Source organism: Lepidochelys kempii, chromosome 11 (assembly GCF_965140265.1).
Source record: "Lepidochelys kempii isolate rLepKem1 chromosome 11, rLepKem1.hap2, whole genome shotgun sequence".
NCBI lineage: Eukaryota > Metazoa > Chordata > Testudines > Cheloniidae > Lepidochelys > Lepidochelys kempii.
Genome location: NC_133266.1, coordinates 13,802,316 through 13,827,576, shown reverse-complemented (window position 1 = coordinate 13,827,576; position 25,261 = coordinate 13,802,316). Strand labels below are relative to the sequence as shown.

Genomic DNA, 25,261 nt, shown 5'->3' with positions numbered 1-25,261 from the left:
TGTTGGGGGAAGACTTGGCCAATCACGTGAAGCAGGCCAAGAGGGTGGGAACGGTCACCCGCAGCCAGGCTAAACAAGCTGTGGGACCTAGCTCTGTTCCGGAAACTTCTATCAGGGCCCGGTCAGAGGTGATGGACCCGGACCCCAGGCCAATGTCTGCAACAGCAGTAGTGGATCCAGTCCCAGAGACCCAGACGGAACCAGTCCCAGAACCGGAACCAGCCAAACAACCAACACCAGACCCCGTGCCAGCACTGAATCCAGTACTTGCAACCTCAACACCAGAGGGCCCCACCGAATCTGAACTGGCAGCAGCCGATAACCCTACACAAGAGGCTCAGCCGGAGCCTGAATCCCAACATAGTGCACCAGCGGAGAGCGGTTCACAGTCAACAGAAACAGCTCCATCCCCTATATCGCTTCCAGAGGGACCAAGCCTAGGTCCACAATCCCATGAGGAACTGATGTCTCCAGCATCAAGGGAACAGTTCCAGACCGAACAGGAAGCAGATGAAAGCCTCCAGAGAGCTTGGACGGCGGCACGGAGCAACCCACCGCCTCTCAGCTCTTCTAATCGATCCAGGTTTGTTGTAGAAAGAGGACTTTTATACAAGGAAACTCTTTCTGGTGGACACCAGGAAGACTGGCATCCTCAGAGACAGTTGGTAGTTCCAACTAAATACCGGGCCAAGCTCTTGAGCTTAGCCCATGATCACCCTAGTGGCCATGCTGGGGTGAACAGGACCAAAGACCGTTTGGGGGGATCATTCCACTGGGAGGGAATGGGCAAGGATGTTTCTACCTATGTCCAGTCTTGTGAGGTGTGCCAAAGAGTGGGAAAACCCCAAGACCAGGTCAAAGCCCCTCTCCAGCCACTCCCCATCATTGAAGTTCCATTTCAGCGAGTAGCTGTGGATATTCTGGGTCCTTTTCCGAAAAAGACACCCAGAGGAAAGCAGTACATACTGACTTTCATGGATTTTGCCACCCGATGGCCGGAAGCAGTAGCTCTAAGCAACACCAGGGCTAAAAGTGTGTGCCAGGCACTAGCAGACATTTTTGCCAGGGTAGGTTGGCCCTCCGACATCCTCACAGATGCAGGGACTAATTTCCTGGCAGGAACTATGAAAAACCTTTGGGAAGCTCATGGGGTAAATCACTTGGTTGCCACTCCTTATCACCATCAAACAAATGGCATGGTGGAGAAGTTTAATGGAACTTTGGGGGCCATGATACGTAAATTCGTAAATGAGCACTCCAATGATTGGGACCTAGTATTGCAGCAGTTGCTCTTTGCCTACAGAGCTGTACCACATCCCAGTTTAGGGTTTTCCCCATTTGAACTTGTATATGGCCGTGAGGTTAAGGGGCCATTGCAGTTGGTGAAGCAGCAATGGGAGGGATTTACACCTTCTCCAGGAACTAACATTCTGGACTTTGTAACCAACCTACAAAACACCCTCCGAACCTCTTTAGCCCTTGCTAGAGAAAACTTACAGGATGCTCAAAAAGAGCAAAAAGCCTGGTATGATAAACATGCCAGAGAGCGTTCCTTCAAAGTAGGAGACCAGGTCATGGTCTTAAAGGCGCTCCAGGCCCATAAAATGGAAGCATCGTGGGAAGGGCCATTCGTGGTCCAGGAGCGCCTGGGAGCTGTTAATTATCTCATAGCATTCCCCACCTCCAACCGAAAGCCTAAGGTGTATCATATTAATTCTCTAAAGCCCTTTTATTCCAGAGAATTAAAGGTTTGTCAGTTTACAGCCCAGGGAGGAGACGACGCTGAGTGGCCTGAAGGTGTCTATTACGAAGGGAAATGTGCTGGTGGTGTGGAAGAGGTGAACCTCTCCATGACCCTTGGGCGTATGCAGCGACAGCAGATCCAGGAGCTGTGCACTAGCTACGCGCCAACGTTCTCAGCCACCCCAGGACTGACTGAACGGGCATACCACTCCATTGACACAGGTAATGCTCACCCAATTAGGGTCCACCCTTACCGGGTGTCTCCTCAAGCTAAAACTGCTATAGAACGGGAGATCCAGGATATGTTACAGATGGGTGTAATCCGCCCCTCTGAAAGTGCATGGGCATCTCCAGTGGTTCTAGTCCCCAAACCAGATGGGGAAATACGTTTTTGCGTGGACTACCGTAAGCTAAATGCTGTAACTCGCCCAGACAACTATCCAATGCCACGCACTGATGAACTATTAGAGAAACTGGGACAGGCCCAGTTCATCTCTACCTTGGACTTAACCAAGGGGTACTGGCAGGTACCGCTAGATGAATCTGCCAAGGAAAGGTCAGCCTTCATCACACATCTCGGGCTGTATGAATTTAATGTACTCCCTTTCGGGCTGCGAAATGCACCCGCCACTTTCCAAAGACTTGTAGATGGTCTCCTAGCGGGATTAGGAGAATATGCAGTCGCCTACCTTGATGATGTGGCCATATTTTCGGATTCCTGGGCAGACCACCTGGAACATCTACAAAAAGTCCTTGAGCGCATAAGGGAGGCAGGACTAACTGTTAAGGCTAAGAAGTGTCAAATAGGCCTAAACAGAGTGACTTACCTTGGACACCAGGTGGGTCAAGGAACTATCAGCCCCCTACAGGCCAAAGTGGATGCTATCCAAAAGTGGCCTGTCCCAAAGTCAAAGAAACAGGTTCAATCCTTCTTAGGCTTGGCCGGTTATTACAGACGATTTGTACCGCACTACAGCCAAATCGCTGCCCCACTGACAGACCTAACCAAAAAGAAACAGCCAAATGCTGTTCAGTGGACCGGAAAGTGTCAGAAGGCCTTTAACAAGCTTAAAGCGACACTCATGTCTGACCCTATACTAAGGGCCCCAGACTTTGACAAACCGTTCCTAGTAACCACAGATGCGTCCGAGCATGGTGTGGGAGCAGTTTTAATGCAGAAAGGACCTGATCAAGAATTCCACCCTGTAGTGTTTCTCAGCAAAAAACTGTCTGAGAGGGAAAGCAACTGGTCAGTCACTGAAAAAGAATGTTACGCCATTGTCTACGCTCTGGAAAAGCTACGCCCATATGTTTGGGGACGGCGTTTCCACCTGCAAACCGACCATGCTGCACTAAAGTGGCTTCACACCGTCAAAGAAACTAACAAAAAACTTCTTCGGTGGAGTTTAGCTCTCCAAGATTTTGATTTCGACATCCAACACATCTCAGGAGCTTCTAACAAAGTGGCTGATGCACTCTCCCGTGAAAGTTTCCCAGAATCAACTGGTTAAAATCGTCCTTGAGATGTGGAAAATATTGTTAGTCTTTATGTACTTGGTAGTATATTTAGAGATGCATGTGTCTTATTAACTCTGTTTTCCTAGAGCTCCAGGAAGAAATCCCAGCCAGTGTTTCACCCTAGCTGAGATTTGGGGGGCGTGTCATAAATATAAAGGGAAGGGTAAACCCCTTTGAAATCCCTCCTGGCCAGGGGAAAGCTCCTCTCACCTGTAAAGGGTTAAGAAGCTAAAGGTAACCTCGCTGGCACCTGACCAAAATGACCAATGAGGAGACAAGATACTTTCAAAAGCTGGGAGGAGGGAGAGAAACAAAGGGTCTGTGTCTGTCTGTAGTCGTCTTGGCCAGGGACAGAACAGGAATGGAGTCTTAGAACTTGTAGTAAGTAATCTAGCTAGGTATGTGTTAGATTATGATTTCTTTAAATGGCTGAGAAAAGAATTGTGCTGAATAGAATAACTATTTCTGTCTGTGTATCTTTTTTGTAACTTAAGGTTTTGCCTAGAGGGGTTCTCTGTTTTTGAATCTAATTACCCTGTAAGATATCTACCATCCTGATTTTACAGAGGGGATTTCTTTATTTCTATTTACTTCTATTTTTTTATTAAAAGTCTTCTTGTAAAACACTGAATGCTTTTTCATTGTTCTCAGATCCAAGGGTTTGGGTCTGTGGTCACCTATGCAAATTGGTGAGGCTTTTTATCCAACATTTCCCAGGAAAGGGGGAGTGCAAGTGTTGGGAGGATTGTTCATTGTTCTTAAGATCCAAGGGTCTGGGTCTGTAGTCACCTAGGCAGATTGGTGAGGCTTTTTACCAAACCTTGTCCAGGAAGTGGGGTGCAAGGTTTTGGGAAGTATTTTGGGGGGAAGGACGCGTCCAAACAGCTCTTCCCCAGTAACCAGTATTAGTTTGGTGGTGGTAGCGGCCAGTCCAAGGTGTAATATTTTGTACCTTGGGGAAGTTTTGACCTAAGCTGGTAAAGATAAGCTTAGGAGGTTTTTCATGCAGGTCCCCACATCTGTACCCTAGAGTTCAGAGTGGGGGAGGAACCGTGACACATGCCATCCCTCCTGATCCTTGGGAACTGGAGTCCATCTCCTCAGTCTGCCTACATACCTCACTCTGCAACTTTGAAAGTAGCACCCTGGGGACAGTGATCCTTCCATTGCTCCAGCCAATACCCCCCCCCAGGATGTTCTCTCACCAGGTCTCAGACATGTCAGCCAGACTCTATGACCCATAGAGACCCTTTCCTGACACCACTACTCTTTATTGATGGGGCCTGCCGTCCGCCTCCTCTAAGAATCCCCATCCTCATTGGCAACAGGGAATACATGCTGGAGAGGGCTCTGGGAAAAGTTGTCAACCTGCATGTGCACCTTGTAGAGATTGACTGGGAGAGTGTGTGTTTGGAGTGGGACACTCTCAGTCAGTGGCTCACCCCCACCATACACACACACCTATTCTTCTGCTCATGCTCCTGTATCTGGCCTGGAACCTGCTCCTGGAAGTGTATCTATCCCACCACAAAAAGACCCCACACTTCACTAGCTGCTGGGGGAAGGAACATACCACGGATTTGTCAAAAGCAAATCATGCCAAACCAACCTAATTTCGATGAAGTGAACTGTAGCTCACGAAAGCTTATGCTCAAATACATTTGTTAGTCTCTAAGGGTGCCACAAGTCCTCCTTTTCTTCTTTGACAGGGTTACTGGTCTAATATGGGAGTGGGGAGTAGCAGCAGACATGATATCTCTTGATTTTTAGTAAGGCTTTTGATACAATCCCAGATGACATTCTCATGAGCAAATTAGAGAAATGCAGTCTAGATTAAATTGTTATAAAGTGGATGCACAACTGGTTGAAAAATCATACTCAAAGTAGTTATCAATGATTCACTGTCAAACTAGGAGGACATATCCAATTAGGTGCCAAAGGGGACTGGCTGGTACTAGTCAATATTTTCATTAATGACTTAGATAATGAAATCGGGAGAGTGCTTATAAAACTTGCAGCTGACACCAAGCTGGGAGGGGTCACAAACACTTTGGAGAACAGGATTAGAATTCAAAAGGGCCTTGATAAATTGGAGAATTGGTCTGAAATCAACAAGATGAAATTCAATGAAGATGCGTGCAAAGTACTACACTTTGGAAGGAAAAAAATCAAATCCACAACTACAAAATGAGGACTAACTGGCTAGGTAGTAGTACTACAGAAAAAAATCTGGTGGATCACAAATTGAATATGAGCCAACAGTGTGATGCAGTTACATTCCAGAATGATATTAGCCTTTTGTATTATTAGGAATCTCATATGTAAGACACAGGAGATGATTGTTTCACTCTACTCAGCACTGGTGAAACTTCAGCTGGAGCACTGAGTCCAGTTTTGGGTGCCACACTTTAAGAAAGATGTGGACAAATTGGAGAGAGTCCAGAGGAGAGCAACAAAAATGATAAAAGTTTTAGAAAACCTGATCTATGAGGAAAAGTTAAAAACCTGGGCATGTATAGTCTTGGGGAAAAGAAGACTGATGGGACCTGATAGTCCTCTTCAAATATGTTACGGGCTCTTATAAAGAGGACAGTGATCAATTCTACTCCAAGTCCACTGGAGGTAGGACAAGAAGTAATTGACTTAATATGCAGCAAGGGAAATTTAGGTTGGAAATTAGGAAAACTTTCTATCTATAACAGTTAAGTACTGGAATAGGTTACCAAGGGAGATTGTGGAATCCCCATCACTGGAAGTTTTGAAGAACAGGTTAGACGAACACCTGTCAGGAATGGGTCTAGGTTTACTTGGTCCTGCCTCAGCTCAGGTAGCTGACCTCTTGAGGTTTTTCCAGACCTATGATTCTGTGAGCAGCTAAAGAAGCCTCTTCAAGAACAGATGCTGCACAATATGCAGGGGATGAAGTAGGATGTTGGTAGAATAAGCCAAGAGCTGTGGTCACTAATGGACTCTGTAAGAACCTTGACTGAATACTGTGGTCAGATAGCATGATCCCCAGCAGCACCTAGAGGCTCCCACATGAACCAAATAACTACATAGGATTCTATGGCTATGCCAGTCTTACAGCACTCAGTCATAAGGAACCAGAGCAGTGCAGATTAATAGACTGTACAGAATTCTCAATCCACATGGGCAAACTCTGCCAGGAGTGACAACCAGCCCTGATGTAGGCCATTGTCTATCAGGTCTCCCCACCCTTTCTCTTTCTCTTTGTTTTATTTTCGGTAGTAAACCGTTGCTAAGGTGCAGTTATTTCCATTCATTTCATTTTTGACTAAGGTGATTTGCTAGAAAGTTCACCTATTGCATGTGGCTTTCTCCCTTACTCCCTCCAGCTGCTACTGCTGGAAAGAATGGAATCACCCACCATGCTGTTAAGAAGAAATCACAAGAAGCAGTGTGCTGCAGAAGGATCCCTAATGTGGGGGCGCATTAATGCATGATTTTCAGTCCCAACTGATACAATTATCTATCTGCACTTGCCTGGAGACTGGATCCACCTCTTCAAACCAGGCTAATATTTTTAGCCAGGTCCAACAATGTCCACCTGCATTTCCAAGTGACTGGCCCTGCCTTTGCACCATTCCCTCGTTACTCTTGCTGAAACTGCTTGATAGAGACCAGTGTCTTCAGCTACTAATTCCCTTAGCAGGGACCTCATTAAACTTGATTCCTTCGTGTCACTATCTGGGTATAATGTCTACACCCTTGGTTTAGCAGGAATTTCTTCCTCCGTTTCTATCCTCCACTCATCAAGCCTTTCTTCTCTCCTGTCTGCATGATGTTTTCTTCCTTCACCAGCACAAAGATTTTATTCACTCTGCATTTGCGATATAGCTTGTGTGGAGTACTGGTGACATATTGTGGCTGTACTGGTTAATCACAGGTATGTTTTTCCCTAGAGCTATTGGATCTGCTTTGATGTGAAATCTGATGCCTCTTCTACCTTAATCACACTCTTTGAATCCAATCCCAGTGTTCCCAGAACACCCACTGAAGTCAATGGGAAGTTAAAGTATTCAAGGAAGGCAGCTTTGGCCCTTTATACTTGATATTTGTTAAAGGCTAAATGATGTAGACTTTTGATAAATATAATATTGGCATTTAATAGAGACAAACACACTATTTCTCTTTCAAAAATATTTAAACATCCACTCTATGATATTAACACTTAACATTTCCATTTATTAAAATGATTTGCAATTGCATATAGATCCTATTATCTCTGCTACATCCCTGACTAGGGCCCTGAGTAAGCAAAACATTTAAGCACATGGTGAAATCCTATTGATTTAATAAAGCTAAGGTCACGCTTAAGTGCATTGCAGAATAACCCGATAACCACATAGACATTTAGGCACATGCTTAATTTTAGTCTCCTTCATTTATACTCAAAGTGTAAGATACTTGGGGCAGGGACTGTGTTTTTGCTCTGCGTGTTTACAGGATCAGTCACAGTGGGGTCCCGCTCTATGACTGAGTCCAGAGATGATATTGCACTATGTGTAATAAATGTTACCCCTTTGTGACCAACAGGTTGTTTCAGTTAGGAGGAGAAACTGATGTTGGAGTTAGGCATTTCTTTGATGCAATCCTGTTTATTTATAAGACCACATTTCCCTGAATACAGCAGAAATCAAACAGGAGATTTTTTCACTAGGAGGGTGGTGAAATACTGGAATGCATTACCTAGGGAGATGGTGGAATCTCCTTCCTTAGAAGTTTTTAAGGTCAGGCTTGACAAAGCCCTGGCTGGGATGATTTAGTTGGTGTTGGTCCTGCTTTGAGCAGGGGGTTGGACTAGATGACCTCCTGAGGTCCCTTCCAACTCTGATATTCTATGATTCTTTACTCACGATTCCAAGACTCCTTTAGCCAGTACTTTGCCCAAAAAGCAAGCTAGCGCGCGTGCTCTCTCTCTCTCTCCCAGCCATGTTCTGGCTGTGTCCTTGGCTTTCTGCCCCTTTTCTGTGATGTTTCTCTCACACATACACTTCTGCTCAACAATAGCCAGCCAAACCTCTCTGCAGACAAAAGTTTTGTTTGGGCCTTTGGTTTGCAGAGTGACACGTGGCTATATTTGAATGGAGGTTGCTGCTGTTTCAGCTATCTGGTCCCTTATAGGAGCTTAATTGTGTATTATATTTATCTGTAATAAAGGGTAGTTGATACACTCACCAGTTCAAAGGAAGTTGAGCCTAACCCAAAACAATAATAATGATCGTTCAAGGCAATGGGATTATTCACATGCTTAAATTTAAGCATGTGTGTAAGTCTTTTCAGCATCAAGCCCTAGGGTTAGAGTAAGCTTACGCTTGTGTACTTCATTGATCAAGGGCCTAAATATACCCCACACTGACATTCCCGTTTAGAGAGCAGCTATAAATATTAGCTCTGACTGACAGCATTTTCACACTGCAGTGAATAAACATAAGTGTAAATGAACAGACTAGACTAACTCAGAAAAATCAAAGTAACTGGCTTCCCCCCATCCTGTGTTGCAATCCAAGAATGTAATATAAATTAATTAAAATATTGCCAATTTCTTTTATGCTTTAAGAGTGTATTTCCTTTTCCCCATATACAGTGGTGTCTAACCTTGTCAGGATTTTCTTAAATAATTCTGCCTCAGGCTAGAGAGCCCTTTTTTAATATAGCCATGATGGATCTATATGGCTCTAAGAGGCAGATTCTTCCAAACACTTACGGCATGACCTAGAGGAGACTACTGAACTGATTCTGTCAAGAAGGGTTTGTATTTTCTTCAGGGCTAGTTAGGAAAAGGGAAAAAATCTAAATATGTTTTGACATTTGTATTTCGAGTGTTATCTGTCAAATACACCAGGACAAGATCATAAATTTCCTGAAGACTGCCAGGGCTATCCAACATATCAATAGCAAGATGAACTCTATATATGATCTAGGCTGAAAGACACATTTATAAAGCACAAAAATATATGGAAAATTTGAAGACACAGCGGGGGTGTAGGGGAAGCCAGTGCCATCTTTAAAATTGCACAGTAGACATCTGGATAAATGGTGTCTGACAACTCCATCAAAATCTGGACAGAAAACAAATCTAAGAGGTCAAATGAGGTCATGATACACCCCCCCCCCCCAAATCTGATAAGTATCCAGGAAACATATTCTTCACTCTGGTCTTTTATCACTTACATTCAGTTTGCTGCAGGGAAATTTACTCTTTAGTAAGTTTAGTACTTTTCATTTCAGTTTAACTGTAGCAGAATGGTGTAAGTTTTCCAGTTCCCAATGCCTGTTTTGTAATTTCTCTTAAATCAGCGAAGCATTGCTGAAGGAATGCTGGGAGATTGGAGCAATGACATCCAGAGATAGGGGAAATAAAAGACAGAAGCATCCCCTTGGTCTGGTCTGTTAGTACTAACCCACTTCACTTTCCTGCAGAACACCCAGCTCATCCGGTCACATGGCCATCTTGGGTACAGCCAGTGATAAGTAAGCAGGCTACGATCAAGGAGTAGCCTTGCATATACCCATCCAAACCATTGATGCAGCTCAGGTTGAAGTGGTCAGTTTTGTTCAAGGCGCTATAGAATTTGCACTGCTTTATATATTTAATTCTGTGGGTCCCTATCATGCCATTGGTTTTAAGCAGAACTGCCCCTCGACTTCAGAGCTGTTAGGACAATTTCTGATATGCCAATAGCATTAAATTAGATCCATTTCAAGGTGATCCGTTCCATATGCTTCTGCAGAGCACGCTGTATTGCTATTTTTAAGGCACTGTATTCTAATGCTGCATTCTAATAACATGCACCAAGGAGACCTGCAGGTCCCATTATTACATTATATTAAAATTCATTGTATTGGATACATTTACATTTAGAAATGTATTTGCACTGTCAGCCAAACAGCAAGAGCCATCTAGCATAAGATGCTGGGCATTGTATTAGCTACATTGATTTGTACATGGAAAATGCACAAACTGATGATACATTGTAACTAAAATGCAATACAATGTAAAGAATTGCAGTTTGTCCTCTATTGTAGTCATAGTTAGATTCCAGGTTGAATTGGGGGAAAATAGAGCTGTTTTCTAATTTTTCTTGGGACCATGTACAGTAGAACCTGAGTTACAAACCCTTCAGGAATGGAGGTTGTTTGTAACTCTGAACAAAAAGTTATGGTGGTTGTTTCAGAAGCTTACAACTGAACATTGACTTAAAACAGCTTTTGAAACTTTACCATGCAGAAGAAAAATGCTGCTTTTAACCATCTTAATTAAATTAAACAAGCACAGAACATTTCCTTACCTTGTCAAATCTTTTTTTAAGCTTTTCCTTTTTTTTTAGTAGTTTATGTTTAACACGGTACTATATTTGCCTTTTGGGTTTTGTGGGTTTTTTCCTCTCTCTCTCCCCTCTGCTGCTGCCTGATTGCACACTTCCGGTTCCAAATTAGGTGTGTGGCTGATCAGTCACTTCATAAATCTGGTGTTCGTAACTCTGAGGTTCCACTGTATGTGGTATTGATGTGGTTTTGTTTTACTTGATTGTAACCTTATCTTTAGTGAGTTGGCATTTATTCCAAGGTTTTCAAGATAGTGATGGGATCGTTAATTCCCTGAGTGCTGCACCACCCCCCAGCACACAGCAATGAGTTTTGTTAGCCTTTCTAATATGAACCCCTAGTTTCTGATGGGTCAACTCAGCCACACACCCCCACCCACACACGCACTCTCTCCAGGTACTTAAGCCTGGGTGTAATTTTAAGTGTTTGAGAAGTCCTATTGATTATGTTAAATTACTTTCAAAGTGAAAGTATCTTTCTCACAATGAATGAATTTAAGAAACATTCATATGAACACGCCACTGGGACTATAGAACTGAACAAGCTTCTACAGACATTGGTCTATGACATGGGCTCTCAAACTGGAGATCACGACCCCTCCAGGGGTCACGAGGTTATTAGGTTGGGGGTGGTGAGCTGTCAGACTCCACCCCATACCCTGCTTCATCTCCAGCATTTATAAATAGTGCTAAATATTTAAAAAGTGTTTTTAATTTAGGGGGAGGGTCACACTCAGGGGCTTGCATTGTGAAAGGGGTCACCAATACAAAAGTTTGAGAACCACTGTTTCTACGTGGATGAGAGTTTCTTCTGGGTAAAGAGCTGTTTGGGTGCAGGCAATGCACAGGTGGAATTGCCTTGGGATATTTGGGATGCTGGAAGCATCCTGGTCTTTCTGGTAAGTGGTCTGCATTTCTTCCTGGTCTGAGTGAAGGTTCAGTGACCAATTCAACGTATGAAATATTAAGAATTACTAGGTTTAGAAACTATTGCCAGACAATATGGAAAAGCCAGAAATTCCAGCTTCCCCATGTTATAGTCACTTTTCTAGCCCTCTTCATTTGCAAGTTATGGACCTTAAAATCACATCATTCTGAATACCATCTTGTTTTTTCCCTCCCACTTCAATTCCAACCTGATTTTAGCACCTACTATCTCCAAAACTGATAACTAACTTTGTATATCACCATAAAGCTTGTCACCCCATCTCTCAAAGGGAATTCTAGGAGTTTGTCAAGACATTGGCCACTAAAATCTTGCTCAGCTTTGTGGGAGAGAAGGAGGTGCTGGGCGGGAGGAGGAGACAAACCAAGATGGTACTCAGAATGACCTGACTTTTCAAGTGTTTTGTTACATTAATTTGTAGTAGTTTTGTTGGTTTGAATATTAACTATGTATAGATTATGAATAGTTTCACTAAATTTAAGGAAATATTAATATTTGTACATCAGCTGCAATCCCACCTCCTAGCAGAGTCTAATAAGCTTGCTTAATCTGACATCATAAGCGGTTGCTGTTTCCTCATCCAAGAGATGCTACAAAAGGCCCAGTGATGTTAAGAGGAGAAGATTGGATTTAGAAAATCAATAATTTCATGTTTTAACTTCATCAGGCTGCTGGAGCTTGACCATGGACACAGAATATGTGAGTGATGTGGGACCTAACTGACCCCCTCAGACTCTGCTGGGAGAAGGAATCACAGCAGAATAGCAAATACTAATATTTCTTCATATTTTGTGAAACTATGGAAGTTGCATAACCATAATCAGGGCCCTGCCAAATTCATGGTCCATTTTGGTCCATTTCGTGGTCAGAGGATTTTTAAAATCATAAATTTCATGATTTCAGCTATTTAAAGCTGAAATGTCAGTGTTGTAATTGTAGGGGTCTTCCCCCAAAAAGGAGTCGGGGGTGGGGGAGGCAAGGTTATTGTAGGGGGAGTTGCGGTACTGCTACCCTTACTTCTGCGCTGCTGCTGGCAGCGCAGCCTTCAGCGCTTGGCAGCTGGAGAGCAGTGGCTGCTGGCCAGCAGCCCAGCTCGGAAGGCAGCACCACGGAAGGAAGGATGACACGATATGGTATCGCCACCCTTCCTTCTGCACTGCTGTCTGCAGAGCTGGGTCCTCGGTCAGCAGCCGCCGCTCTCCGGCCAACCAGCTCTGAAAGCAGCAGCACAGAAGTAAGAGTAGCAACAACATACCAGGCCACCCTTATTTCTGCGCTGCTGCTGGCAGCGGCGCTGCCTTTAGAGCTGGGCACCTGGCCAGCAGCCACCGCTCTCTGGCCGCCCAGCTCTGAAGGCGGTGCAGAAGTCAGGGTGGCAATACCACGATCCCCCCCCCTTAAAATAACTTTGTGACTCCCCCCCCGCAACTCCCTTCTGGGTCAGGACCCCCAATTTTTGAAATGCCAGTTTCCTCTGTGAAATCTGTATAGTATAAAAACACACAAGACCAGATTTCATGGGGGAAAAATAGATTTCACGGTCCATGACATGTTTTTCATGGCTGTGAATTTGGTAGGGCCCTAACCGTAATTAATGCTGGAAATAAACTATTGGGGATGAGCAGTGCCACACATCAGGAGGCATCCATGCAGCAACATTTGGTGTTTTGTGACTTGCCCACACAAGGGACACTGCTGGCCAACCAGTACAAATACTTTCCGTAGCAGTGAGTGCTGGTCCTGCAGCAGTGATTAGAAAGAGAACAGTCTGATCCCCCAGGCCCTGCTCTCCCCCACCAGCACTGCTCATCTGCATCTGGCACCCACAACCCTCAGAACGGTCATGCCCCTGCACCCAGCAGCAACCTCCAGCTTCTTGCAGAGAACCCTGGAGCCAGCACTTAATCAAGGTGAATGTTCATCTACATAGGAGAGGAGACATGTTTTCTAAGACCTGTGCATGTAACTAGCCTCCCTGAGACCCACAGAGGTGGGGACTTCCACTACAACCGTCTCCAGCAACTGGGAGCACGAGGCCCTACTCCCAACAATTGTCCCTCGCCACCAGCCTTGGTGGAAGAGCCCCCATCCCACTGCCCCGGTCACAGGTTAGTTTGTGCTTGACTATTTTTTTAAAGGCATATTTATTAGAAGCCTGAGTCCTGTCTACTTACCTCCTCCAGGAGGTGGGCAGTGCTATTACTGCCGGCCTAGGGCCATACTAGCTCCAGTCGTCCCACTGACTGCAAGGGAGGACCAGATCTCAGCAGGCCTGCGACTCTAGCTGAGGCGCTGCAAGGCATTCTCACCCCTCCTTAGCTCTTCAGGCTGACCAGGCCAGTCTGCTGTGGGCCTCCTAGGCTTTGCATACCCCAATGGCCACACTTGCATTGGGACAGCTAGAGCGCCAAGTCAGAGATCCCCGTGCACAACTCCCAATGAGTAGAACAGAGTCCATAATCCAGAGGTCCCCAATCTGTGAGGCATGGAAGATCATGCAGCGGGCATGGCTGGGGCCTGGGCCAGCCCCTGCAGGGGGCAGGGAGGGAGCCCCACCTAGCTCTGCTTCTGGCCCCGCCCCCTGTCATCTGCTTCTGGCCATGGCTTCCAGCCCTGAGCCCTGGGATCCACTTCTAGCCGCAGCTGCCAGCTAAGGCCCCTGGCTACGGTCCCAGCCTCAAACCCCCTTACCTGTCCATGTGTCTGTCCATCCGTCCCCCGAAGCCATGGCCCCACTCCTGGCCCTGGCTCTGGGGGGCACATGGGAGGCACAGACAGGGGTGAGGGGGGTGCGAGGTAAAAAGTTTGGGCACCACTGCCATAATCTGAGGAAATTCTCTGTCAGAACAGCAGTCAGGCAGAAAATAATTTTTCTAATCACCAACATTCCGCATGCTCTTCCATTCAGCTGTTAAACAGACACAATAGAAGGTCCCTATAGTGATGAAATCACACTAATAGGACAGTTGTAGAAGGCTTCCCAATTTCTCACAGCCAGGTCACCCCTGGACAACCAGAAACTGCTTCTAATCCCTCACTAAGGGGTTGGATAAATATTTAAATTGCCTATTAGAAGCTGCATTAGCTATGTACAGTGCACTAATCAATGCAATAATAATGTTCAGCTCTCATGTAGCACCTTTCGTGTTCAAAGCACGGGAGCAACATTAACCAGCTGAGCCTCACAACGCTCCTGTGAGCTACTTAAGTAAGCCCTCGTAGCCCCATTTTACAGGTGATGAAAGTGGGACAAAGCAGGTAAGTGACTTGCTCGAGGGCACAGCTAGTCCGTGGCAGAGCTTGGATAAGAACTCTGATGTTCCTGGTTCTCACCCCAGGAATCACTCTATTTTAAAAATGAGTTTAACATAACCTGCCCTGGTAGGCACTAACGCATAAGGGTGCAGGAAAATAGGCTTTGACATGCAAGCAACTTTTGCACATAATGCAGGGGAAATGGACAGAATACTGCAGTGACACACACAAGTGTGCTGTGTGCTACAACCACCTAATACAGCAAGACATGCACCATGCAGCAAAAGATTACATGGTTACCTGAAAAGGGGCTGCCCTAGTGAGTGGGTGTCGTGCATTCAGGACTCTGGGGGGTTGGTGAGAAGAAACAGTGTTGAGTTGTTTTGTTTTGTTTTAACAGCAGGAGCACCCCAGGTTCAGGCTGAGCCCACGCAGGCTTCTGGAAATGTTTGATTCATACTGAACGAACTCACAGGCTTAACATAATCATTTCCATATTAGTCACATGATACTGAGCATATAATTACACCTACCATGCCACGAGCTGCACTCCGTAAGCACATATGCACACTGCCCCTGCTGTGAAGAGCCCTAACCACCACATTCAGCACAGGTCACCAGCTGCAGGAGAAAGATCCTGGCCTGCGATGAGTTGTCCTGGATGCATCCCCAGCTGGGTGCTTCCGCTGCAGAGGCGGGCTTGACCCCCAGGATTCCATGATGTTACTTTTGTGTGTGATTCTAAATACAAGTAAAGCACTTCCTATTGTGAGACACATTCATGGTATAAATAGTTACATCCTCTTCCTTTCGCTCTGAGGTTTAATTAATACATAGATCAACCACTTCTAAAATTCACAAATGCTTGGGAAGATGTAAAATTTAATTAGTTTGCCCACACAACTCCATATGTCAACTGTTAGCTCAATTATTCTTTGCTGTGAAAAACTGACTGCACTTTTGCACATTAGTAATTTCCCTGTATCTTGGAGTCGTCATTAATCAACACCCTGAACTCACAACACACACACACACACTGAATTAAATGTTGAGCACAAGGAAACTAGATCCTTGCTAAGTAAATTGCAGCAGAATTGTGCTCATTACAAATTGACACATGCAGTACTGGGTCAGATTATAATCCTGTGACACAGGTCAGATTGCTGCGTAGCTCCAGAAATGTGCTATTGTGCTCACTGGTGAAGATTTTCCATTCAGCCTGGATTCCTTTGCACCAATAGTTCAGTTGAGGTGAGGTTTGCCCAGCTGCAGAGCATTCATGCAAGGCCATTTGTGACACATCTTGCAAGTGGGACAGTGCAGGGAGGGTCGCAGGGGCAGAATAGACATGCAGGGTAGGTGTGCTTCAGCAAGGCTCTCCCCACTGGATCTGAATAGGGCAGTATAGAAGGGGGCTCTGGAGGGATCAAGAGCAATTTACTGTCCCAAAACCTTTACAGAGGGGCTGTGGCTAAGACACAGCTGAAAGTGGGGAAACTGAGGCAGTAAGAAATACTGCATAATGTAATTCCTACCTCAGGATGGGAAAATCCGAAGATATGTATGCATCATCCATAAGGCTGCTCCCTATAATAGAAGATCCTTTTCAGAGGGTGGCTATAGAGTTTGGGTACACCTCACTCAAGGGACCCTGACTTGCAGCACACACAGAAGTGGGGCAGAGAGAGCAATCTGTCTCTGGGAAAGGAACATAGGGTTATCCCAAAAAGGGAAGCTGCTTTCCTCATATGCATGCAGCTCAGGGATAGAGACAGACCCCAGAGAGGGCATGTTCCACCTGGCACTGGGTAAATGGATCCCAGGAGTCAGTGCTTGGTTAAGACCAGCTTTGCCTGTGGTGAGCAGACAGGTTGTTCTACAACACCCAGCAAATGTGAGCACAGAGTGGCAAAGCGAGTGGTAGTACTATGAGTCTTGTGATACATGCTCAGTTAGCTGTACTGCTTGTTGTCAAGGTTCCTTCCCCACTCTGAACTCTAGGCTACAGATGTGGGGACCTGCATGAAAACCCCCCTAAGCTTATTCTTACCAGCTTAGGTTAAAACTTCCCCAAGGTACAAACTATTTTACCTTTTGCCCCTGGACTTTATTGCTGCCACCACCAAGTGTCTAACAAATATATAACAGGGAAAGAGCCCGCTTGGAAACGTCTTTCCCCCCAAAAATCCTCCCAAACCCTACACCCCCTTTTCTGGGGAAGGCTTGATAAAAATCCTCACCAATTTGCATAGGTGAACATAGACCCAAACCCTTGGATCTTAAGAACAATGAAAAAGCAATCAGGTTCTTCAAAGAAGAATTTTAATTGAAGAAAAAGTAAAAGAATCACCTCTGTAAAATCAGGGTGGTAAATACCTTACAGGGTAATCAGATTCAAAACATAGAGAATCCCTCTAGGCAAAACCTTACGTTACAAAAAGACACAAAAACAGGAATATACATTCCATTCAGCACAACTTATTTTATCAGCCATTTAAACAAAACAGAATCTAACGCATATCTAACTAGATTGCTTATTAGCCCTTTACAGGAGTTCTGACCGGCATTCCTGTTCTGGTCCCGGCAAAAAAAAAACACAGACAGAGAGAACCCTTTGTCTCTCCCCGCCTCCAGCTTTGAAAGTATCTTGTCTCCTCATTGGTCATTTTGGTCAGGTGCCAGCGAGGTTATCCTAGCTTCTTAACCCTTTACAGGTGAAAGGGTTTTTCCTCTGGCCAGGAGGGATTTAAAGGTGTTTACCCTTCCCTTTAGATTTATGACACTTGTCATGGCCCTGTACAGCACCAGTGTGAATAAGGGGCATGACTGCACAGTAAGGGGGCCAAGCTATCCCAGGCTAGGCTACCACAGCTTAGTTTACTCCATATTTGCTTCGCCTGTGCTTAGCATGCAGCGAAGATACAGCCTTAGGGCACCACTCAAGTTATACCTCAAGCTAATGAAGCTTCAGGCAGTGAAGACAAGCCTGAAGTCACTGGCAGACAGAGGGGTAGGGATGGAAATGTATCCCCACGGCAGATGAACACAGTGAGGATCGGCCATGTCGTTAATTACACAGTTCGGTTGATGGATTCTGTTTTTTTTTAAATTGCAGATGGAGGCAGGGCCAGATTAACCCATCACTGGGCCCTACATAAACATACACTTCTGGGCCCCTATCTTCTCACAGTCAGCCAGCCAGCACACTCCCTGCCCCCGGGCTGGCCATTCTGTGGGTCTGCCAGGACCAGATGCTGATCCTGCTGCTGCTCAAGATGCTGCTCACCATGACGGTTCAATCGGGACAAGTGGCATTGTGACCTGGTGCATGGGGATGCAGCACCACTCAGGTTTGGCCTGGCTGCTCCTCTGTCATGGTGAACAGAGCCCCAAGCAGCAGGATGAGCAGCCAGTCCTGACAGATCCACAGTACCACTAGCCAGGCCACAGTGAGTACTGTCTGGCTGTTTGGTGGATCCCAGCACCCTCCCCTGCTCCATGCCTTTGGGCCCTAGGCAAAGGCTCAGTTTGCCTGTGTGTAATCCAGTCCTGGCGAGAGATGAGATGAGGGGAAACGGCACAAATCAGTAATATTCAGGGACTAGGAAGAGGATAAAGAGAGGAGAGGAATGGCTGAGGAAGGGGAAGGGCTACCCCAGAATCATACAGTCATTCACTTTACACACCTGCCTAAAGAGGAGACCGTAGCTGAACGTAATGAAGATAATGCACTAATTTTTTGCCCTCCCTTTGTACTGAAACAGATTCCAGCCCAGTAGTGACACCAACACTAATGATTAGACCTGGATGATTTTTTTTTTAAAAATCATTGACAAAATTTCAAAATTCTAGCCTGGGGGTGGGAGGGAAAATCAGGAAAAAATTTTCTTGACCAGCTCTGTCAATAACCAAGTTTTCACAGCGCCTTTCATGCGAGGATCTCAAACGTTCACCAAGCCTCGATACACTCCTGCAGGGTAGGCAAAGGCTATTATACGTAATGGCCTCCAGAGTATCCGTGGCTTGTGTGTTGTTTCCCTAAGTCACACACGCCCAGGGAGTTAAGTGCTGTTAAGTGCCAGGACTCGGAAATGATCTTTTCACAGTTTTATCTCCATACTCCACATGCTTGGCTGCACACCCTACAATAGAGAACTACTTGCTTTAGCCCGGTATACCAGGAATGTCACATGCACTGTACATGGTGTAGACAACAGCCAGCTATGATGCAAGTTCAAAAAAACAACCCAGCCTTTATTCTGTGTGCTGTGTTCTCATCATGTCACAAGATGAGATTTCCTTTATACATTTCTCCCTGGGACACCACCTTTTTGCACGCCTCTACAGAAGCCAGCATTTGTGCAACGTCACTGCAAAAACAGGACCAACTCAGAGATTACAAAACATTCCTGGTTCTAACAAATCAACTGTACATATTCAATATCAACATAACTTAGTACAAGTTTCTCAAAAGGGGCACAAGTCATAGAAAGTACCACAGAAGAGTTTAGCATCAACAACTAAAATGAATAGACTTTTTCATACTGCACTTAAGTACTTCACTATCTTAAAGAAAAATGTAAATGAGAATCTCTTTAACAAGCATTTCCCTATGTTAAACAACACCTTCAATTAAAACTGATTTAGAAAACAAATTTGCTTTCCACTTATTTATGCTTTTTGATTCCTTATTGCATTTCTCTCATCTTGCACAATGAAAACAAACTGTTCCATTCCACTCTTGGTTTATAACCAGTTTCTCATAAATTTCATTTGCAGTATCGCAGGCACTAGCTAAAAATACAAATGCAATATATAGATGGCAAACACTGCAGAGACATGATAATTTGTTTTCAAAATTGTTTACATTGGCATTTTAAAATCATGGAATATTCCAATTTGTTTTCAGTTTTGTCAGATGGCTTATATGTTACCAGATCTAAATTCCAGGCCAAATTCGATATGACAGGGTGAATTTAAATAGAAAAATACCGACTGCTAATAGCAAGGAATCTCATAGATATCATATCTAAACTTGCAGACTAAAATTTTACATTGTTTTATTTTTGAATGCAGGTTTTTTTGCATTCAAAAAATTGAATGCAGGGTACATAATTCTACATTTGTAAGTTTAACTTTCATAATAAAGAGATTGTGCTACAGTACTTGTGTTAGGTGAATTGAAAAATACTATTTCTTTTGTTTCTTTACAGTGCAAATACTTGTAATCAAAAATAAATATAAAGTGAGCACTGTACACTTTGTATTCTGTGTTATATAATTGAAATCAATATATTTGAAAATGTAGAAAACATCCAAAAATATGTAAATAAATGGTATTCTAGTACTGTTTAACAGTGCAATTAATTGCTATTAATTTTTTTAATCGCTTGACAGCCCTACACAAAATGTGATCCACAATATGTGCAAAATCCTATTTTCCCAGCAACGGGAAAGGCCCTTGTACCTGACCCTCTGTTGTACTAATTTAGCTTGAATATATGTGCCTAAAGTGTCAAAGATGTTGGACAGTGACAGGGTCATGGTAACATTAAACACTGTTAAACCTCAGCCTGCTTAGCACCCTGGCAAACCCCATTAAAAATCCCTTTAACCTTTTATTAAACATGCAGAAAAGAAGGGAAATCAGTGAAAGCATTTGAAATGTAACGTGTTGAGTAAGGCTTTCATTCCCACCATAGCCCTGGTTCCTTTTCCCTATGGCTGGGGAGAGTCTTTAAAAGGAACGCCCGCCCCGGTCAGACCATCTTTTAGATGGTAATAACTGTCCTTAGTGCAAGACTGGGGAACAGTTCTTACGCCCACGCTGCCTCCCCACGGAAGGGATAGACAGAACCTGGCCTTTGGCATTTGATTCAAGCAAATAGTCATGCAAAAAATGTCCACGCATTTGCTCAAGCTGCAATCATTAGGCAGAAACTGGAACAGAGAGGCCAAGTGAGATTCAGTGGGACAGGGGCCCCTAACTTCTTAGACTCCTTGGGAAACCCCAGCCTAAGTGTCCTGCCTAAGCCAATGGGGTGTATGTGTGTTAATGTGCTGGCTCCCACTCCTGTGCTCATCCCATGCGTCCCAGGATGCAATAAGAGGGGTCTATTCAACCCTCAGGCTACATCTACACTTGGAGCTAGGGGTGTGATTCCCAGCTTGTGTAGACATTCTCGTGCTAGCTCTCATCAAGCTTGTGCCCTAAAAATAGCAGTGTAGACATGTAACACATGCCGTGGTGTGTGGCAGCACAGACTAGCCACCCTGAGTAAAATCCACCTTGCCCCATAGTACATAGTCAGGGCAGCTAGCCCAGGCCACCTCTGCCCATGCTACCACGGCTACACTGCTATCTTTATCACACCAGTCAATGAAAGCTAGCATGAGTATGGCTACACAAGCTGGGAATCACACACACACCAGCTCCAAGTGTCCATGTAGCCGCAGTGTATTTGTGTAAACCCCACTGTATATCTCCGGAGAAAATCAATCTATCTACAGTATTTATAAGGCCCTTATTTTTGTAGTATCTGAGCATCTCTGAATCTTCCCACATTTTACACGTGGAGAACTAAGGCACAGAGGCTAAGTGACTTGCCCAAGGTCACACAAGTAGTCTGTGGCAGAGCAGGGACTTGAACTCAAGACTCAGAATAGTGCCCTAACCACTGGCTTGTGTTTCCTTTCTACCATGTCAAAAGAGTATAGACCCCTGCCATTGGTGCTCATCTAAACCCTATTCCCATCCCAGTAGACACCAGTGAAAACAGTGTTGCAGCCAACATGCAAGAATTCTATATTAGACCTAGTCCTAACAGATAAAGAGGGACTGATCACAGAACTAAAAGTTTGTGGTAGCTTAGGTACAAGTGATCGTGATTGTGACTTGGTCACATTTATAATGTGCAAGCAGAATATATATATACTTGATGCTTTAATAGGGCCAGTTTCACAAAGATGAAAACAGTTATGAGCCAAATCAGCTGGGAGGAAAAATGTAATCAGAAAAATATGAATGATAATTGGGAATCATTTCAGATCACCTTACTAGATGTCCCAAAAGCCAAAATACCCCAATTGACAAAAAGACTGCATTCATTTAAAAAAAAATGGTTTAGAGGGGAAGTGAAAGCAGCTGTAAAATTAAATATGTATCTAACAAGAAGAAAAAACTAACAACAAAAAAACTTGAAAAACAGACTCCAACGAGAGACTGCTGAATTGGAATTAATTTGCAAACTGGATACAATTAACTTAGGCTTGAATAAAGACTGGGAGTGGATGTGTCATTACACAAAGTAAAACTATTTCTCCTTGTTTATTTCCCCCCCTACTGTTCTTATCAACTGCTAGAAATGGCCCACCTTGATTATCACTACAAAAGGTTCCCCCCTCCCCCCCCCCAATTCTCCTGCTGGTAATAGCTCACCTTTCCTGATCACTCTTTTTACAGTCTGTATGGTAACACCCATTGTTTCATGTTCTCTGTGTATATAAAATCTCCCCACTATATTTTCCACTGTATGCATCCGATGAAGTGAGCTGTAGCTCACGAAAGCTTATGCTCTAATAAATTTGTTAGTCTCTAAGGTGCCACAAGTACTCCTTTTCTTTTTGTTCCAAACATTACAATTTCAAATGTAAAAAGAACACTTTCGGGTGGGTTTATTTCACCACCATAGTGATCATCACATCACTAATACCCAGATGTGGAATAAAATCATTTTCGTCCTCTGATTTCTTTCTTCAGGCAAGTGGCTTGTTTCTTTAATTCAAATTAGCTCTTCATAGTCAAGTCTCATTTTATTTAATCTTCTTTTTCAATTAAATTCAATTGTCTGTGATCTTCTTAACTTCCTTTGCTTCTCTGCATTGCAAATTCAGAGTGGAGACCAATTTTGTATTTGTCCTTTTACTTTAAAAAAAAATCGGAAGACATATTGCTTAAAAAAGACCATCTTCTGGAAGAGACAAAAGTGTCGTTCTGGCATCCCGATGTTAATAAAGGCTCTGTGGCACTTTTCAGATGTGCAATAGTGACGACTCAACTTTATCTGGATATAATTTGCATCAGGTACATGTAAATAATAAGACTAAGGAGATTCAGAGGTGGAATCTATTTTCGATTGGATGAGTGCATATAATTAGCATACGGCCGTTATGGCTACCCAAGTGCAATGACAGTTGCTTAAATAAACCAAGTATTATATAAGTATAAACCAACTCAAATATAGCTACAAATCTAGAAGCCTTCTGCCTTGATCTGTCATCATGGAATTAAGGGAAAGCAAACTTCCCTCTGTTTTGCAAAGTGTCCCAAATGAGTCCCTCTGTCTCTGATTTATTGTGCCGTGACACAATTGCCAAGGGCTACTACATGGTCTTAAACTGTTTATAAAAAGATGGACTTTGTTTTTCATCCTCTCTATATTCATAAACTAGAGCTCTGTATATGACAGACACTTGCTATCTGATCACCCTAGCTCAGTGTTTCAAGTACCATGTGCTAGGCAAAACATGGAAGGACCCCACATTTCTAAAACTAAACTGGATATTTAAGAAGAAAACTATTAACAGAGATGCTGCAGCTGCAGCTAGCATTCCAGCCACGTGCACACAGAGTGACTTTCTAGTGCCTCCCCTCCTGCAACCTGTGCTCCTCCCTCCAAGTTCCATTTATCATTTTTGTTGCCCTTCTCTGTACCTTTTCCAATTCTAATATATCTTGTTTGAGATGGGGTAACCAGAATTGCATGCAGTAAACTGCATGCAGTATTCAAGGGGTGCACATACTATGAATGTATATCATGACATTATGATATTTTCTGTCTTATTGTTTATCCCTTTCCTAATGGTTCCCAACAGTCTGTTAGCTGTTTTCAACTGCAGCTATACATCTGACTCTGGGGCCATTGTTCCTCTGCATTTGGAACTGCAAAGAGGAGTGAGACAGGAGAGCCACCAGTTCCAAGATGTGCATGTCTCACCCCCATCTATGCAGTTAGCTAGGCAGCCCCATTCACACACAAGATTCTATAGATCAGGGCTGTCAGTGTATAATTGGAGAGCAGACACTGTCTGCAGTCTGCTGCCCTTAGGACCCTGTGGATTTCTAACAGGAAATCCATGTGAGAGGTGATGAAGCTGCTTCAGTGGCATCGCCCCTAATTTACAAAGTGAATTCAGAATCTGGACCCTTGTCTACCACACAGTTTATTGTTCATTTATAAATTCCTACATAAAATGGGTTTACATTAGCAATGCTGATAGCTGCTTAGTTACAGTGGAACTTGCGGGAGCTGTTATAATTAGGAGCTTTGGCTGTGCTAGAAATCAGAATGATTCCCATTCCCTCCTTTAATTAATACAGGCTTTTTTTATCTGAGAAAGTGGAGGTGAATTAACATTGAGCTCTGGGCAAAGTGCCACTGCTCCAAAGCAGACCCTGGCACAGTGAGACTTTCTGTTTCCAAGGCACTCCAGAAATTCCCTGTAACTACAAACACACATTTGCAGTTTTTGCCTTCTGCCATAAAACAACCAAGAAAAATATTTATCAAAGGGCAACAAGCCTCAAATAAAATCACCAGCTTAACATTAAAACACCAGAATGTTCTGTACTGAGCATCAGAGGTGAGCATGGGGCTGTGCAAACATAGAAGATGGGGTAAGGAGCATAAGACTGATAAGTATTTAGGAGAGATGAATGTCTGTTAGGTATATGAGTAAAGTAAGGTGGCAATGCAAGGCCTACAGGCTGAGGCCTGTAAGATTTCAGTTTAGCCATGCCAGGCCTCAGGCTTATGGAGGCTTGACATAAGTAGGTGACCCAGGAAATATCCTGCCCTAGCAAAGTTACACGATTACTGTAAAGAATGTGCCAATAGGTGATGTTCAGGAAAATATGCCTCAGTGTACCCGTCTAGACCACAGTACATCCGACTGTAACATCATGGAAAGTTTTCCTCTCACCGCAGGTTACCATGGGAACATGTTTACATAGATGCTAATGAGCATACGGGGAACTAAGAGGACAACCTATGAAAAGCAGGGCACCCCAAAATGTATGGGGTGTGGAAGTATAGATAAGGAACAGGGGGTTGAACCCACATCCACATGCATAAGGGGGTCGTAACACAGGATAAAAGGGTTCCCTGGTATGGAATGGGTGAGACGGCCCCAAGGGAAGACTCCAGCTGGAATCAGCCCTCTATCGACGGCCACTTGTTGATAGATCCACCAGACTCTGTGATATCTTGGGGGACGTGAGTATGAATACGGCATTGGCTACTGCATGGACTCGCTCCGGTTTTGGATATGTGCGGGTGAGTATAACTTATAATACAAACAAGATTTCTTACTTTTAACTTTGTTTGTGGTCACTGACTTCATTCTTCGTGTGTTCCTAGAGCCTCCCAATCTAAGAGACTCACTGAAGTAA

At 44.1% G+C, this 25,261-nt stretch overlaps 1 protein-coding gene across 1 annotated transcript in view; it reads right to left on the bottom strand.

The window, feature by feature from the left end:
* Positions 1 to 25,261, bottom strand: part of C11H2orf76 (chromosome 11 C2orf76 homolog) — a 222,661-nt gene that overhangs the window by 121,288 nt on the left and 76,112 nt on the right. The gene's annotated exons all lie outside the window — the stretch shown is intronic.